This window comes from Peromyscus californicus, unplaced genomic scaffold, assembly GCF_007827085.1.
Source record: "Peromyscus californicus insignis strain IS unplaced genomic scaffold, ASM782708v3 Scaffold_9__1_contigs__length_137607984, whole genome shotgun sequence".
Classification (NCBI taxonomy): domain Eukaryota; kingdom Metazoa; phylum Chordata; class Mammalia; order Rodentia; family Cricetidae; genus Peromyscus; species Peromyscus californicus.
Window position 1 is genome coordinate 130,644,648 of NW_026294617.1, and position 18,043 is coordinate 130,662,690.

Here is an 18,043-nt window from a genome sequence, read left to right on the forward strand (position 1 = left end):
GACGTACACATTGATGAACATGGACATAGGCAACCCGTAACTGCTGAGCCCCACTAACATTTTGTGTTCACAACATAACTTAGTGAAACCTTGGTGCCAGCGCAGACCACTCTGCTGTGTACTGAACACCAGTGTCAGTGGCTTAGACCAAAGCTCAATGCTCTTGCTTGGGCACTGTGCACTGAGATCTACCCCTTTAGGACAGTCCTTCCCCACCTCAGGCTCTGCTCATCAGCTGTGTGGACAGCTGTGGCCTTGAACTCACCCAACTGGCTCCTGCTACCTTTAACCAGATCCACAGATGGGTCCGCGTGAAGGTCTGGGCTGCTGTTTCTTATTTCCTTGTACTTCACATCATCGTCTGCCCTTCCCCACTCCTCAGTCCCACAGGAGACTTATTTATATAGCCTAGCTGTTGTCATCTGGGAAGTTTTTGGGTGGATTTGCAACATTCTTAATAATTAAAGAAGGGTGATGCTAGTCGCTCGAAAATAGATTCAATTTCATTTTCCAAATACGATGTTCTTTTGAGCTGGAACTGGAAACTATGTTGGAGGACTGGCCTTGTGTGTGGATAGCTGTTTAAGCTGCTGCCCTTCTGGAGTGTGGGTGAAGGCACAGATCTGGTGTCTTGCCCTTTGCTCTCAGTCTTAGACCTCATCTGGCATTTCTAAACCGTTTACAATGGCCTCCTCATTTCTCTCTTGTCTAAAGATGGCGACTAACATGAGCTTAGTGCTCAAGCTGGCAAAACCTGGGAACAGCCCAGATGAACTTAGTCAGGGTGTGTTCGTGGATTCCATCCAGCTGTCAAAAAGATGAACTTAGTCAGGGTGTGTTCGTGGATTCCATCCAGCTGTCAACAACAACAACAACAAAATCAAGCAAGCAAGCAAAAAAAAAAAAAGAACCCGCAAAAACCAAAGCTTCGAAATAAATGTCCCAGCCTCTTGTCTAACACAACTGACCGATCGCCTTTCTAACTTCCAGCCCTGAAGGAGTCTACAATCATTTCTCTGACATTCTCATCGACTAATTGGACTTTGATTGGTGTCAGCTGCTGCCAACTGTGATAAAACTGTTTTCAGTAAGCCTTGACATTCTAGAGGTGAGAGCAGGTCACTCCCCACATAAACAGAAACGTTTTAGGATTAAGAGTAGAGTAAATGCAATGGGAAGACTCTCAGCCAACAGACCTGAATTAAGACCTGGGTCCTGTCACAGTAGGACAAAAACTACCCCTTCCCAAACGGCCACTGGAAAGAGCAAATAAACTCTGAAAAAGGCAAGAAAGGAAACCGAGGGGCACGATGTCCTGCCTTGAAATGGAGGTGTGTGAAGGAAAAGAGCTGCGTGTGGGTGGAAAGGAGGCGTAGTTCAAGTCCCCAGCAGTCGTCACTAGCATGCTTGGTGGGACAGTCTCTGCAACGGAGGTGTCTGGGGGTATGTGTGAATGTGAGGTGTGCATCAGTGAGGCATTCTGAAAGACAGGTTATGGGGGCGCAGAAAGAGAGAGAGGGAGTGGGGAGAGAGACAGACATAGAGACAGAGAATATATGTCAATGGGTCATTCTGTAAGATGAGTTTCTGTGGACGTGATGAGTATGTGTGTCAGTGGGGTATTCTGGCTGGCAGGTGTGTGTATGTATGTGTTCCTTATTCAGGAACATTTTCAAGAAGGCAGCTAGTATCAGATATCCCAGGATGAGATCAGTATGTATCTAGGAAACTCAGACATGGAACTCCCTCCACGCACAGGGGGTCCTGTATGTACTCACACATCCCATCAGCCGGTTTGACTGAGCACAGGTGAAGAAGATGGCCCCTTCCCATGGATTACCTATGGCGTTATAATCAGCTCAGTTGTTTTGTTGCTTGGACTCTTAGTAGGCCCAGCAGTTATGTGCCAGGCGGAGGGGAAAAGCAAGAGCCCCATCTATACCCTTGCTGCCAACAAAGGACTAGAGCCATCACATGGAGAAGAAACATTTTGAAGGGGTCAGCCCTGGGCCTGCAGCTTCCTGATGTCCCAGGAACAGCTGAATGTCTCATCTTATAAAAAGGAGCTACAGTAATTTTAAATCTTCTCTGTTTGTCTTGAGTCTGAAATATTTGACCAGGGACTTATATTCTCAACTGTAGAATCTGCCTGAACTCTTGATGCTGGGCAAACAACTGTCGCTTTGCAAAGTGACAAACAGAAACCCCACTGGAGATGTCAGAAGAAGCTGTGACTCAAAAGTCCAGGGCACATTTCCCTTCCGGGTGATGGGGGTGGGGAGGGAAGGCTCTCAGACGTCTCTTACCTGTCGTTTGTGTAAGAGGAGAGTGTGCATTTACGTGCAGCTGTGGGCAGTCCTGAAAAGGGTCTGAGAGTCAAAAAATACTTCTTGGATGTGACAAATCTTAATTCTGAAGAATTCCACAATGGAGGAAGTGGACGCTAATGGAACATGATGGAAGACACGGTGAGGAATAAGTCTGGAGACACAGAGGGGACCATGGAGTGGGGGGGAGGCCTGGGCTCCACAACGGAGACTCTTTTGGGAGAAGTCACCAGTGTCCGGACACAACTATCAGAGAAGCAGTAAAAGCCGAATATCACGATGTGCCTGGGAAAATCTTAGATTTGAACTTCTTTAAATGAAGAAAGACATTTAAGACAGAGTTTCTAACTTTTAGAGACTTCTCAGCCCTATAAATCATGCAGTTCAATGGAAACAAATGGATTCATTTGTAAGAAAAACAATGTAGCTGACATCAGAGCTCTTCTATTTAAAATAATGGGGAAGGGCCACAGCATGGCTCAGTGGGTAAGGGCGCCTGTGGCCAAGCCTGGCAACCTGAGTTCAATCCCTGTGACCTACTCAGAAGGGAAGAACTGTTCCTGTAAGTTGCCCTCTGACTTTTACATGCTTGTCATGCATGCACATCCTTCTCTCTCTCCTCTCTCTCTCTCTCTCTCTCTCTCTCTCTCTCTCTCTCTCTCTCTCTCCCTCCCTCCCTCCCTCCCTCTCTCCCTCTCTCTCTCCCCCTCCCTCCCTCCCTCCCTCTCCCTCTCTCTCTCTCTCTCTCTCTCTCTCTCTCTCTCTCTCTCTCCCTCCCTCCCTCCCTCCCTCTCTCCCTCTCTCTCTCCCCCTCCCTCCCTCCCTCCCTCTCCCTCTCTCTCTCTCTCTCTCTCTCTCTCTCTCTCTCTCTCTCTCTCTCACACACACACACACACACACACACACACACACACACACACACACGTAAATAATGGGAGCATTGCCTACGTAGTTTTGAGAGGCAAGTCGTCATACTCCCGGACTTTTCACCATACCCACCCGTTCCTTCATCTGGAAGGTGGAGAAAAACAATCCCAGTGTATGGGGCTTCATGAGCCGGGCCATTAGTGTGGCCTTCCTGAAAACTGCTTGACTAAGAGCTTCAGTGAGCCAAGAAATTAATCATAATAAAGAATTTAGAAATCAGGAAGGTTTATCAGAGAAAACTTCCTGAAAGATGAAGCCAGTGGAATTGCATTAAATTTAGATTGCTGTTGCTAATGCATTAGGAAACACACTGCAAATGTCAACAAATAAAGGGAGGGAGTAAGGTACAGAATGCAGTGAAAAGAAGTGAGAAAATCCCAGGTCACATAAATACGACTTGAAGACTGAAGTTTGCATGCCATACTTGACGTTCGTGTTTCCACCTCTGTGTCTGGAAAGCTTCACAGTGAACACCAGTGTCAAAGGTTCAAACCGTCTGTGGTTTTGACAATTGAAATTATTTCCTCATTTCATTTATACGCCCATATGCTCAGATATAGAAGTGACAGCCTTGGCAGAGAGCAGGGGAGGGAGGGGGACAGAGACAGAGAGCAGAGTATCCCAGGCTAGCCCCTAGGCATCGTCTTCACCCACAGGATAACTCTGAGGCTTTTAACAAAATCTTGAACCTCACAGAACAAACTTAGCAGTGACTTCTTAGCAGGAATAAAACCTCCTGTCGCATTATGTACAACTTCTGGCACCTAAGTGCAGCTGAATCTGGCACTCTAGGAGCTACTGGGCCTTAGTGGTGGGTTGGCTGATGGAGTCCAGAGCCTCTGGCTTGGGGCTAGGTTAGACGGGGGTCCTTGAAGGACGGGATGGTTTTGTAGGTTGAATTGTGTGTGGTCCCTACTGGCTGGTAGTGTGTCTTCCTTCCTTTCTATTCTGTTCCACTGTGTTGTATAGACTACAAGCCAGGGGGCTGACTTGTTATCTGGGCTCCTGTTTTATCAATAGTTGTCAATAAAGTGTGTGTGTGTGTGTGTGTGTGTGTGTGTGTGTGTGTGTGTGTGTGTGTGTGTGTATGCGTGCTCAGCCTAGACCCAGTTGGCAATGTAACTGGGACTTCCAGATGATCACAGCTCATAGTGATCAACACAGTCTCTGAATTCACATATATATCAAACCCCTGTCCATTTCAGGCAGGATGCCTTTGTAGTGGCAATTTAGCTGGCTTCAGGATGGGTTTTCTATGAAAATATGCTCATCCTGAAAACGAGGGCATCAGCATTATTTTTTAACTACATGATACAAGAGAATTTAAATGGATGAAAAAATTCATTCACAAAATCACAAGGAATTTTAGCATTAATAGATAAAAGGAAGATCTGTTAGTTTCTTTAAATATAATTTGAACATGTGCAATTTTTGAATTATTAGGAGAATATTTCACATATTTTATCATCTACCTGTGCAAACAAAATTTCTGAGTCTTCTATAAAGACTCTGAAAAGATCATTACAAAAATTTCTTCATCAGGAATTTTGTATCGCTATTTCAAACATAAAACCTACTATAAATAAAAGCTAGAGCTTTGGAAGTAAGCTCAAGATTTTCATTAAACACCTTGAGGATGTTTAATTGGAAACTCTGCATCAATTCAATATTATGTTCCTCAAATTTACTTTTTTTACTATTTTACATTTTCAGTTGTGATTTTTATAATACAATGAAATGTTTTTAGTACTAAGCGCTGAGCATGCCCTCATCTTACCCCCACTCACGGGGTGGGGAGGACATGACCCATGTACTAGTTTGTGTGTGTTTGTGTCACAAAGTAATAAACGATAGGAAGCATGGCGTTGAGAGTCTCGTCCGTTACAAAGATGAAGGGGAATAAAGGAAGCTCATTTGAACACGACCTGTTATAGCGTAAGTGAGAACAAAACAATGTGTATGTCTTTCTCTTATTGCAGAATAACAATGTAAATCTACCACTAGTGTGTGTGGCTGCGTCCCCAGTAAACAGTGACTCCTCTCTTCTGGCTCTTGTCTCCCTCCAGCCCCAGGAAGCAGCTACACTGGGAGAGAGCTCTGTTTCTAGACCATCCGCAGCATGCTCTGTGCTGTAGATGTTTGGATTAGGAATGGGATTTTGGATGGATTCCTTTCCAGAGAGCTTTGAGATCCTAGCCAAGTAGAGAGGAGGTTCAAAGTCACAAGGTGGTGGTCCCATTTCCTGTCATGAGATGAGGAGACAGAGGTGAAGTATTCAGTGAACAGGTTTTCCTAATGTCCTGAGGTGTTCTAGTTGATTTCAAAGACCTGGTGCATCTCTGGTGGAGTTCAGGGAGACAGTCACTCTCCTTATTATGAATTTCCTTTTGCTTGAATCGCTTCAATTAGACTTCCTCTGCCCACATCCAGTGAATTCATTATCTGTATATTAATTTGTAGAGACTGATGAAAGAGAGGGCAGCCTCATTAAAATATCAGCTGAGCTTAGCTTTGGATGGCAGGCTGGTGAATTTTATTTTTTTATTTTTGTTTTTAGCAAAACTTTCCCAAGAAGTATGCATTGTTTTTCTGATAAGAAACAAAAAGACCAATGAAAGTATTTCCTTATGGAATTAAAAGTTAGGTAAGAACACTTGAACTGAATGTCTGTAAGAGCTTAATTTAGAGTCTGTCCTGGGTAGGTTGGTTGTTTTTTATCAACTTGACACAAGTTCAAGTTACCTGGGAAAAGGAAACTCAATTGAGAAAATGCCTTCATCAGAGAGCCTGTAGGCAGGTCTGTAGTTCATTTTCTTGATTAATATCGATGTGGGTGGGCTCAGCTCAGGTTAGGGTGTGTGTACAACCCCTGGGTTGTATAAAAAGTAGACTGAGACAGCTGTGGCGAGCAAGCCACCAAGCAATGCTCCTCTATGGCCTTTGCTTTAGTTCTTGTCTTGTGGTTCCTGCCTTGAATTCCTGCTGTGACTTCTCTTCATGATGGACTACTACTGTAAGATAAAATAAACCTTTTCCTCCCCAAGTTGCTTTTAGTCATAGTGTTCCTCACGGCAATAGGAACCCTTGAGATACATACGTGAAGAAAGGTGCCTGTTTGGAGTTTGGTAAAGCGCTCGCCTACTGTGCATCAAGCCTGGGGTCCAGTCTCTACTGCTGTAAAACCACAAATAAAAAGGAGACAAAATAAACAAATAGAAAGGATGATAACAAATCACTGAGGCTCTCTCTCCAGAAGTCAGCCCCCACTTTAGGGCATGTATGGCTGTCCTTTTCTTACTTGTCTCTCTGTCTTTTATGATAAAACCTTTTCTTAATAAACTCCAACTCTTAACAAAAGCAAATAATTCTGAAAAGACTGGTCTTTATGACTAGCCTTCTGTTTTGACTATGATGCTAAAATGAAAATGGAGCAATTTACTCCTTAAATAAGCATAGAAGTAATCACATTTTAATTTGCCTTCTGGGGGAGGATTGTGCAGGCTTTTACTGACGTATAAGTCATATTCTATTTAGAGAAATGTTTTATTAAGGAAAAGATATTTGCTTTCAACTTAAAAAAAATTAAAACAAAATGAGCCACAGGGAGAAGGAACAGAGTGTTACTGTGACTCCATGGTACCCCATACTTCTTCTCTAAAGCCTGCAATGTCACCTGGATGAGGTTTTGGCCAAGTCTGACTGAAGGTGTTCCCTTGGGGTGATGAAGAAGAGGCAGCCTGTGAGGCTCTGGAGCTGCCCGCTGGTGCCTGGTTGGAGGCCTAATGAAGATACCCTGCAGATGAAGACCATGAAGATGCCCTGCAGATGAAGACCATGAAGATGCCCTGCAGATGAAGACCATGAAAACACTCTGCAGATGAAGACCATGAAATCACCATGCAGACAGACTCATCAGCCCATACTGCGTCTAAAATGTCAGGAAACTTGGAATCACTCAAAGCCCACATTTTACTTTCAGATTCTAAGAGGGTGTGAGAACTTTCTTCTAAATTCAGTGCCTTCTCAACAAAAGATGCGAACATTCCACCCATTAATAATTTGGCAAAGATGGCCATCGGACTCAAAAGTGCCCATGGTGAAATGTTTGACTCTTCCTGAAGACCATGTGGCTTTGTGGATAGTACAGTGGGTTCAGCTCTGGGAATCTCCTGCTCTTACTTAATGTTGTCTTTCAGATGAGACGTGAAGGGCTGTCATTTCCTGATGCATTTTCAGTGGCCATACTTGAGCAGAAATCATCAGTGACAGAATTTGACGTCAGTACCATGAGGGGAAATGCATGATGGGGGCTCTTGACACCTACACTTGGTGTGAAAAAGGACAAACATTTGCTATGGTGGAGGGAGAAATGGTTTGATTAAAACAAAAGACACGACTAAGACAGTATTTAGATGTGTGAATTACTCTTGTTCCATCTTCCATACTGAACTCCAGAGGTTGATCATATTGTGTTTTGCATCTTTGTAAAGCAGCTAATTATACTCCGAGGTAGTTGTGGAGATCAAGCATGCTGACCTCATGCATACAGATGCAGAATATTCCTGTCCTTAACTACATTGCATCTAGGAGCTCAGTTTATCTCCAACCTTGCCTGCCTTAGTAACTTTCACTCTGGAGCCTCCTCACCACTTTTTAACGTCCTGTGTTGATGCCTTTGCATCCACATTGCTTCAGAACCATTAGGGCATTTGCTAACTGGAGCTTTTCTAGAATGTTCAGGATTCCTTTTCTTCCTTTTAGGTGTCAGAGTCTGGAGACTTTGGTGAAGTTAGTAGCTTGGAGATAAGATTCACCTCTGAGAATGCAATATCACAGTTTGGGGGCTGGTTGTCCCGTCTTTCTTGGTGGATGTGAAGAGGGAATGCACAATGTCTGAACATGGCAAGGTGAGTGATGCTGAGTCTGCCAGCTGGTTCCCAAGGCACCAGGAAAAACATTAATTGTTAGCAGTGTGTGCAGATTTTATTCCTAAAGATCAAAGGCAGGTGCAGAATAGAGTGGGATAGGTGTTTACTGCTCCACTCATGGGCTATCTAGAAATCTGGGTTAAGAAAGACTCCGAAGGCTCCATCATGGATCAAAGGGAAAGAATGCTTTGACTAAATAGACCTGTCAGATGAGAACAGGAAATGATTATGGGTAGCAGCTCATTAGTGGCCTTCTTCCAGGTCACTTCCTCCCCCCTTTTCCTCTTATCCTCTCCCCCACCGTCCATCCACTCTTCCTCCCTTCCTTGAAGTTAGGTAGATCAAAAGATTCTTTGGTTCATTTATCACATTCTTCTCAACTTTTCAATGTGAAAAAAATCACTCAAGGATTACAGAAAGTTGGAGAACAAAACCATATTGAATTCTTTCAGGATAGTAAGCAGAAAAATCTAAGCCAAAATGTCATTACCAACTTAGACTTAATAGGCTCATTAAAATTGAAGTAAAAACATCAAGACTAAAGTAGCAGAGTGTAAAGTCTAAGGTGACACTTGTGGTCACCAGGACCAACCTGGACCACAGCAGGAAAAGTCCAGGGAGAAGCTTGCTTCCTGCAGAGCGTGATGGCCACTGCGGGACATCTCAGCAGAATGTTTCCACTGATGCCAACCCCTGAGAAGTAGTGAGGTCTGGTAGAATCCTAAATTAAAAGCTTGTATAAATTCTAGTTACATGATAATTTTAGCTAATGTGACAAAGATTACGAATGGGTCACTAGTATCTGCAAATGGACATGGGGCGTAAAGATTATATGTCACAGGGTTTGTGGAGATTTAGTACGATGTGAATGTGACCCTGGTGATGTTGGCTGCTAGGAGCACAATCCAGGAAAATACTATTTATCATTAATTCATGTAGCTTTATGGATTCTAGCTGAGTCTTAACTCCATCTCTGTCTTCCTCTCATAATGTGGATAGACCAGTGGATACATTTCCTTTATGGTTCTGATCCAGGTTTTAAAATCCATATTGGCTTGGAAAGAACAGCACTTCTTCCTTTCTGTGTTTAGTCTATTTATAAGTGTCTGTGAAGAGCCGTGCACCATGCAGTGCCCCTCTAAGGAGAGGGAATAACAGGAATAATTGCTCTGGTGCAGGACCCTGGAACTGTGAGTTGTTCTGAAGTGTGTGTGGTTGCTGGCTTTCCCTGATCAGATCTGGCTGAAAACACGTTTCCACATGAATTCACATTGTGGTCTCATATTCTCCACACACAGAAAACCACTGTTTTCCCACGTAATCCATGTGTTCTCCTAACTCTGTGTTGTGTCCATTCTGTCTTTTCTATTTGGAAAGACTCCCATGCTTGCTTTTGGAAGAATTAGGGTTAACTGTAGCCGCCCTCATGAACTCTTGTTAGGACCTTCCTGAAAGCAATCCTCTACTCCTTTTCATAGAATCAGCAGGTATCTTCTTGATGAATAATAGAGGTATGATTAAGTAGGTTTTTTATCTTACTGTAGACACAGGGCCTGGTTAAGAGTATGGACTAAGGGGCCAGAAAGATGCTTTGGTGGCTGAGAATACATGCTGGACTTGCAGGACCGAAGTTCAGCTCCCAGCACCCATGTTGGGTAGCTCGCAAGAGGCTGTAACTCCAGCTCCATGGGATCTGCTGTCATCCTCGGTCCTCTTTAGGCACCTGGACACACATACACACATACATACAAGTAATAAAAACAAATCTAAAAAAGGTGTAACTTAGACTTGTTGGGTGGATCTGCAGAGTAAAGTGGCTTCCATTGCTTGATACCTACTGTATACATACATAGTGTAAACCCTACTGTATACTCTAGTACTGGCTCTGGCATCAGACTCCAGTTTTGCTATTCTGTTGCATGACTTCAGGTAAGTGACTCATTTTTTTAAAATTGGAAATTGGAAATAGAAATAGTACCTGAACTATCCTGAGTGTTAAGTGGGGAAATAGATATGAAGCTCTTGACAAGTACTGGTTACATGGAAGGAAATCGTTAAATGTTAGCTCTTAACATTGTATGTTCTAAGCCTTGAGTTTTCCATATACTTGTGAGAAAGAAGATCCAGTGCGAGTTTTAAATCTAGCTCTTTGGATCCACTCTTGGCAGATGAATATTGCAATTTTATGCAAATGTAAAACTGGAGACCATTTGGAGTATCAGGAAATGTGGCCTGTGAAAATAATATTAGCTGGTTTAGATTAATGAATTATCTGCTTCGTATCTGGCTGCTCTACAGTCCCTACACCACTCTTATTCAGGTTCACATTTTCCACACTTGATGGTCATCTCCTCTTATTTTCTGGCAGTAGTTGAGACCAATTAAAATGCAATTAATAAGTGATAACTCCAGAGTGGAGTGATACTGGCTTGTGGAAGAGGCATTTGGAGATGGCAGCTCAGCAGGTCTGTCATGCTGCCAGTGTGTGCTGGAGACTGACTTAAATGTCTTTGAAAACAACTAGAATGCTTTCCTCCAAGTATCACCAAGAGAGCACAGAATGCATCGCTGAGTAGCGTACTGATGTGACGCTGTTTGCAGCCAATTCCCCTGTCTGGGGACAAAGTCTGTGTGTATGCGCGTGCGTGCGTGTGTGTGTGCATGTGTGTGTGACATGTCATCCACTGCAAAGGATGAGAATAGGCCAGGCTTTTTCTCATGGAACTCCACAGAGTGGGTGAAGCAATACTGAGGACATCGAGGGTGCTGTGAGATCATTTTACACAAGAATCCTAAGCTAAGTCTCCCGAGTACTTTTAGTTTCCAAGTGCGAGGCTAGATGATGGTCGGGTGAATTCCTTACAAAGTAGAATCAAAACATGTTTGAGTCAGGGATGAATCATGACGTGAAGGAAGGCCACAGGGACAGGACCCAGAGAAAGAAACAGCATCTGTGATTTAGCTAGAGTGGTTCTCTACTCTTTCTTTTTCTGGAGAATGTCCATTTATGCCTGGGTTTGGGCCTCTTACCTGCTCAGTGCTTCCTTCCACTCTCAACCATATTCTGGTATGTGGAGTGAATTGTATGGATGCTGGAGTTAAGCTGGAAATGCTCAGTTTTGCTTTCATATGTCAGTTAAAAGTAGCATGGGCCAAAACCTGCCACTGGGTTCTGAAATTCTGGGTTCCTAACAGAAATTTAGAAGGAAAGAGGTTCTGCATCCTGAGCGCTCAGGTCCCTTCACGTCCATTCGTCTGGTGACTCAGCCAATAAAGGTGGTATCGCTAGGACATCTGCAAGACAACCGAGTCTGTGAATTTACCTATGCTCTTCTTGTAGTATAAACGTTAGTACCTCTTTGAAACAGAAGTCATAAGATAAATCTTGTGGTTACCTATAAGACAGAGTTTGTTCAAGAGGATGTGCTATAGGTCTATATAATTAGGACATGGCTGTAATTCAAAGGCTGGGATTTGTTTCCTTGGAAACAATCTCAAGCCTTACCTGTACAGTCTTTCCTTAGAGTCTTGAATGTCAGTCTGAGAGGTGCCAACTGCATTTAGGGAAGAAAACTAGAGCTCTGTCTTTCTTAGGCGGCACACACATGACTCAAACAACAGGACAAGTCCAAGAACGGTCGCAGTGCTGTGCAGAATAATGCGAACTGTCAGCTTCTCAAACTCAATGATATTGCTCCTCTCCTCATCTTAGGTAACCCAGGCTGGCCTAAAGCTTACAATCCGGGTGCCTCACCATCTTGAGTGTTGGGATTGCAGACATGTGCATCAGCATTGAACTTATTATTGTTTTGTTCAACATGATGCTAAAGACTCTAGCCATTGGTATAAAGTAAGAAAAAGAAAATAGTTTTCCATGAATGAAAATCAAACTGAGTTTTTAGAGATGACAAACACATATGGATAGAAGTCCTAATATTTTAGAGCCCCCACCCCACCCCTCTCTCTCTCACACACACAACACATGCACACACATCTGATGAGTTTAATTAGATTGTAAGGCATGTGGCCAATTTTTTAAAAGTCAATCCCACAGTCATATAATGACAACAGGTAGACACAAATTGTCAATTTTAAGTAATTATGTTCTAACAGAGTACCCAAGTAAATGGAGACATGACGTGTCTTTTTGATGTGGTGATCAGGTCTCCCATTATTGTGGTGTTATGTATCAACTGAATCCCTTGTGAATCTTGATGTATGGTACCCAAAGTGTATATCGAGGAGGAAAGGACAGACAGCAGCTAAGATCGTCCCAAAGAACGATGTGGAAGCGCCTGTCCTTCCAGCTGCTGAGACTTACAACATAGAAAGCTCTGTATCAGCCTGACAGTTAGGTAAAGAGATCACCTCGCCAGAGAGGGGATCAGAAACAGACCTAGGCCTGAAGATGTCAGCCACATGTAGAGCTTGGTCATATACCAAGGTGGGAGATAGACATGGTCAGTGGTCAGGCCAACGGCTATCACTATGAAAACAGCAGAACTGGTCCTGCTCACATTCTTCAACTATGCATTGAATTGAAAGTTTAAAAAGCAAAAAAAGAAAAAAAGAAAAAAAAAGAACTTCAGAAGTTTCAAAGTGAGCTTTTAAAAGAGAATATAGGACAAAATAACTGCCTACCTTGGGACAGAGATGTGTTTTTAAACAGTTCTCACCAATCATAAGCCACCATTTGTAAAGTAGTAAGTGGGGTTGCATTATCTAAATTACGTGTTTACCAAAAGATGGAGATACATTAAGAGAGAAAAGGGTATAATATTTTACTGAAACACTGGAATACTTATAAACATGTAGCAGCATTCAAACTCATCAGCGGTCAAGACAATGCAGATTAAAAGGCAACGCATTACTGTCTCTTTCCATTAAATCAACAACACTGGACAGCTCTAGAATTGGTGAGAATGTGACACAGACTTTGTGGGAGTATAAACTGTACAATCACTTGGGAAAAATATTATTTCAGTTGTATACATTTATGAAGTATAATGTATACAATGTGTGATAATCAGAGCAGCAAAGCTAACATTCCCATCTGTAAACATTTTTAGAAAGTTTTTTATAGCACATGATATTTACACATAGTTATAAAGCATAGTGTAACAATACATGAATGCAATATGTACTGAGCAAATCAGGACATATGACCCTTCCTTCCATCTCTCCATCATAGCGTTGTATCTGGAGCCTTCGAGCTTATGTCTTCTAGTCATTCCGAAAATGCATGTTGTTATTCTGTGTTACAGTTCACCTGACTGTACTGCAGCACACTGCAAGTTCTTACTTCTATCTAATTGTGTTTTGGTGCCCATTATCACCTCTTCACATGCCTTCCCCAACATCTAATTATCATGACAAGAAGCCACACTCAGATGGCATTACCGTGGTAGATGTTGGAGTCTCTTGGTTCTTATCTTCAAAAGCATGAATTCAGTCAAGAGAATTAAGCAAAAGTTATTTAGCAAAGCAATGGGTACATCAGCAAAGCAATGTGAATGTTCCCATGAAGACTGGAGCGGGCTGCCCCAAGCCTGGGGGCAGCCCAGTGAGTGTGCTTTTGGAGTTTAAAGAAGGTTCATGAATATTTATGACTGGATGTTAGCATATCCAGGCCCTTTAGGCCTTAAGTGGAGAATGTTTTGGGTAAACCTTGTCCTAGTCCTTGTCACCACCAACAGGAGCAGGGCAGGAAAACAAGCCCAGTTTTCTGTTACCTAGCCCCAGGCAACTGGAAGTATAGTCACACATTAATCAGTCCTATCTGTCCACCTATTTGGTCACCTTGGGTATCTCATATCCAGTTATAAACCTGTTCATTAACCTTTCTCGGTATTCCCAGACTCATTGTTTTAACCCTAACATCTGTTTTAAATGTGAAGAAAGCATATCTTGATATCTAGGAGGTTGTTCGTTGGTGGGCATGTGGAGAATATCAGACTCTGTTGACTCAGATATTCAGCTAAATGCCCATTGACAGGAGAGCTGATCGATAAACTGCACGCTCAGCAGCAGCAGAGATGACTGAATGTGGGGAAATGCTTCCACAGGGATGAGAATCGAAAATGTATCATGGAGTGAAGAAAGCTAATGGTGAAAGAATACACAGGTATGATTCTGTTTCAATCGAGTTCACATGGACAGAACCGAGTGATGTGTATTTGAAGATTGCATACATAGGGAACAAAACTATTTGTAAGAGCTTCATTGTGAAGAGAGAGACAAGTTAAGCCAAGGAGCAATATGTCAAAAGTCTTGCAGAATTAGTAACTTCTTCTTTTTTTTTTAAAGCTCATTGTGGGGCCATGAGTGTCCACCTAGATATTCTTTTGGACCTTATCCACTAGGCAGACCTTTGTGAATGTATGAAATATTCCACACACATACACAAAATAAAATGTTTAGAGGTTTCCAGCTGGCTGCAGACTGCCATGAACTGATGGGGCAGTCTAATTATTTCCCTATTTACAGCGGGATTTATACTTTTAACTTTGGCTCATCCCTGATCAAATTTACCGAACACAGTCTAGTGATCAGATTAGTAACTCTCTGTGTGCTTCCAGCCAATCCCAACCTCAGCATATGCATAATACAGTCTTAATGACCCAGAACAGCATATTTAGTCATCCAATATAGGCAGTTTCCCCATTAGCAGTCTCATTGGAAATACCCCAGTATGTAATTTCTATTAGTGGTTTTATTATGGATTCCAGCACAGCCTGCTGGGGCTGTACCAGAAACAACGATCCTCACAAACACTACTTGGTTGGTGTGGATCCTTTCTCACTGTGGAAGGCAGAATGTATTATGACTTCCTTCTGCTCACCTCACCAGCATTTCCTGGTGTCTAGCACAAAACGAAGAGTTCTGGCATCTACCTCACAGGTTGTCATGAGGAAGAAAATGGGTAATGTATTGAGAGCTCATGGGAACCACTCACAAACATTAAGCCATCTCATGTTTGTGTTCAAAGGATTCTTGTTTCTGCTCCTCCTCTTGTGCCTCTTAGGGTCTATGCCAGTGTGTGACATGTACCAGTTAATGGCCTGTGCCAATGTTTCCTTCCTATGTTTATAAACTAGAGGAGGGTGGAAAGGCTATTGTACATGCACTTATGCATGTGTGTATCCCTGGCACATGCTAATCTTCCTAATATGTATTAAACACATGGTATAATATGGTGATATTTTATTTGTGCTGAAATGTAATTTTATTTGTATGTTAATAATTAAAGTTGCCTGGGGATCAGAGCTAATAGCAAGCCATAGCAGAAGTGTGGCAGTGGTAGCACACGCCCTTAATCCCGATCACATGACAGGCAGATCTCTTGTGTGTTCAAGGACACCACCAGCATTGGAGACACATGCCTTTAATCTCAATACTAGCCATAGAAGACCTGGAGGTCTGTATAGACAGGCAGTGATGAGGAGGTCATGTGGTTGGGTTTATAACCAATGAGAAGGCAGAACAGAAAGTCAATAAAAAGATAGATGCACAGGAAGTAGGTCTCTTTTTCAGGGGAAGGACGGCAGTGGCAGTGAAGGGTAAGAAAGGGTTTTTAGTATCAGCTCTTAGTTACTGCTCTGACCTCTTGAGCTTTTAACTCTGCATTTGGCTCTGTGTTTCTTATTTAATAAGACTGTTACATCTACAGTATATATTTGAGTTTTGCTGTAGTTGTTTGTTCGGTTTGGTTTTTTTGTTTGAGATAGGGTTTCACACACAGTGAAACATACTAGCTCTGACTAGTCTGAAACTTGCTATAATAGACTAGGCTGGCCTGTTACTCACAGATCTTCTTGCCTCTTGAGTTCTAAAACTAAGGGCATGCACTATCATGTCCTCCACTGGTAAGTACTTTTAATTTGGTTGAAGAGAATGTTTATGTTCTTTTAAATTTTAGTGTTTTTCACATCTATTTTATGTTTTAGAAATCTCCTTGGAGTCACCTCTGTGGCAAAGAAATGAAGACCTGGGTACTCATCACTGTCTTTTGATAGGAAGGTGAAGAGATGTCTAAAGACAAAATGGTGATTTAGCCTAAGGATCTTAATGGCCTGAACTGTCAGTTCTAGAATTGGGCAATATTTGATTCCATGAGACAGAAAGCATGAGTGTTTCAGTGAGCTGAGCAGACAAGCTTGGTTTACTAGGAAGGGCCTGAAGAGCAGAGCGAAGAGTGGACTGGTCATGTCCCAGTTGCTTCCCAGCTGTGACAGGAACAAGGGCAGAACACATTAGGAAGATAACTGCCTGGTGAGGGAGGCTCAGGCAACTTCAGGCCACTTTGGCTTTTGGAAGGATTTAAACAGAGGGAACTCACACTGGTAGCTTTTCTGGAAGCTACAACAAATGCTGACATAAACAGCCTAAGGAAGAAACGGCTCAAGGTTTCAGAGGGCACAATCCATGGGTTCTTGGCCCTGCGTAGGGTATTTGGTGAAACACCATGGCAGTGAGATCATGAGGCATCCAAACAGTAAGGTGGCAGGGATAATATAAGCCCAAATTTCCACCCCCTGTCACCCACTTCCTTTTGCTGGGCCCCACCTACTAAGGTTTCCAGAACTCCCTCCAAATAGTATTGTCAGCAAAAGCATTAAAACCTGAAGTCTGTGGGGACATTTCATCTTTAAACATGACCCAACTTTATCATCATGCTCACTCAAACTGGCTGGTTTGAGAAATTTGGCTATTGCTCATCTCCTGTTTTCTCAGAAAACCAGATAGCAACTTAGTTTTGTGTTAGTGACATGGAACATGAATACCTGAGAACTTATTTTCATAGTTTGACTGTGTCTTCTGGAGCCTAATGCAGGAACTTAGTCCAAAATAATGATCAGTAATAATTTCTATTTAAAAATGATGGCAGGGAATTCAGAAATACTCTCCGAGGGAAATGAAAAAAGTCTAGCCTTGATTGGGCAGTTTGTAGTTCTGGTAAAAAATTTCTCCTCTTCATGGCCAACTGGCCAGCTCTTCTTTTCCCAAATGTGATTAGTTTCTTGAAAAGATCTGTTTTGGAGCCAAGTCAAAGAGAGCGTCCATTTATTGGGCCTGGTCACTGGCTATAGATGTTGTTATTCTATGTGTCAACCGGAGAAATGTGATGGCCGACATGATGCCTGGCAGGGAGCAGGGCAGAGAGGGAGAAAATCAATGCGCAGTTGGCCCAGCCCCCAAGGCTCTACCTTCTCATTTAGATCTGTGATTGATTCATAGTTATGTAGTCATAGGTGACATATGTTTACAAATTTCTCTATTTGAGAGGCAATGCAGTGTGATACGATGTGATTTAAATCAGCATGAAAGTTTATTGGGAATTTTATTGGTTTGCCTACTTAAGCAAAAAATATATTTGATTAGAGTGTTTTTAGGATATAATTATATTCTTGCAAGTAATCGGTGTTACATTAATAGAAATAAAATATAATAAGGATCTGGTGTTACTTTTCTCATCACTGTGGCAAAATACCAGACAAAGTGGCCCTTGGTGTGGTGGCAGGAATGTGAGGCAGCTGGGCATATTGCGTCCACAATCAGGAAGCAAAGAGATGGGATGTGACCACTCACATCCAGGATGTGTCTCCTAGGTGATAGTAAATCAAGTCAAGTTGACAATGAACATTAACCACTGGAAGTAAGTTTGTTGAAATTTGTTTTGATATTGAGCAGACGTTAAAGTACCATCACAATGGATAGGGGGATTGTGAAGGTCTATATTTTCATGTCCCTGTAAGGATCAAAGCCAAATATACACATTGGAATCTCATTAAATGGGCTGGGATCTTAGGTAAGAATGGATTCTGCACACATCACTCTTGCTGGCCTGGGTGCAGATCCTGC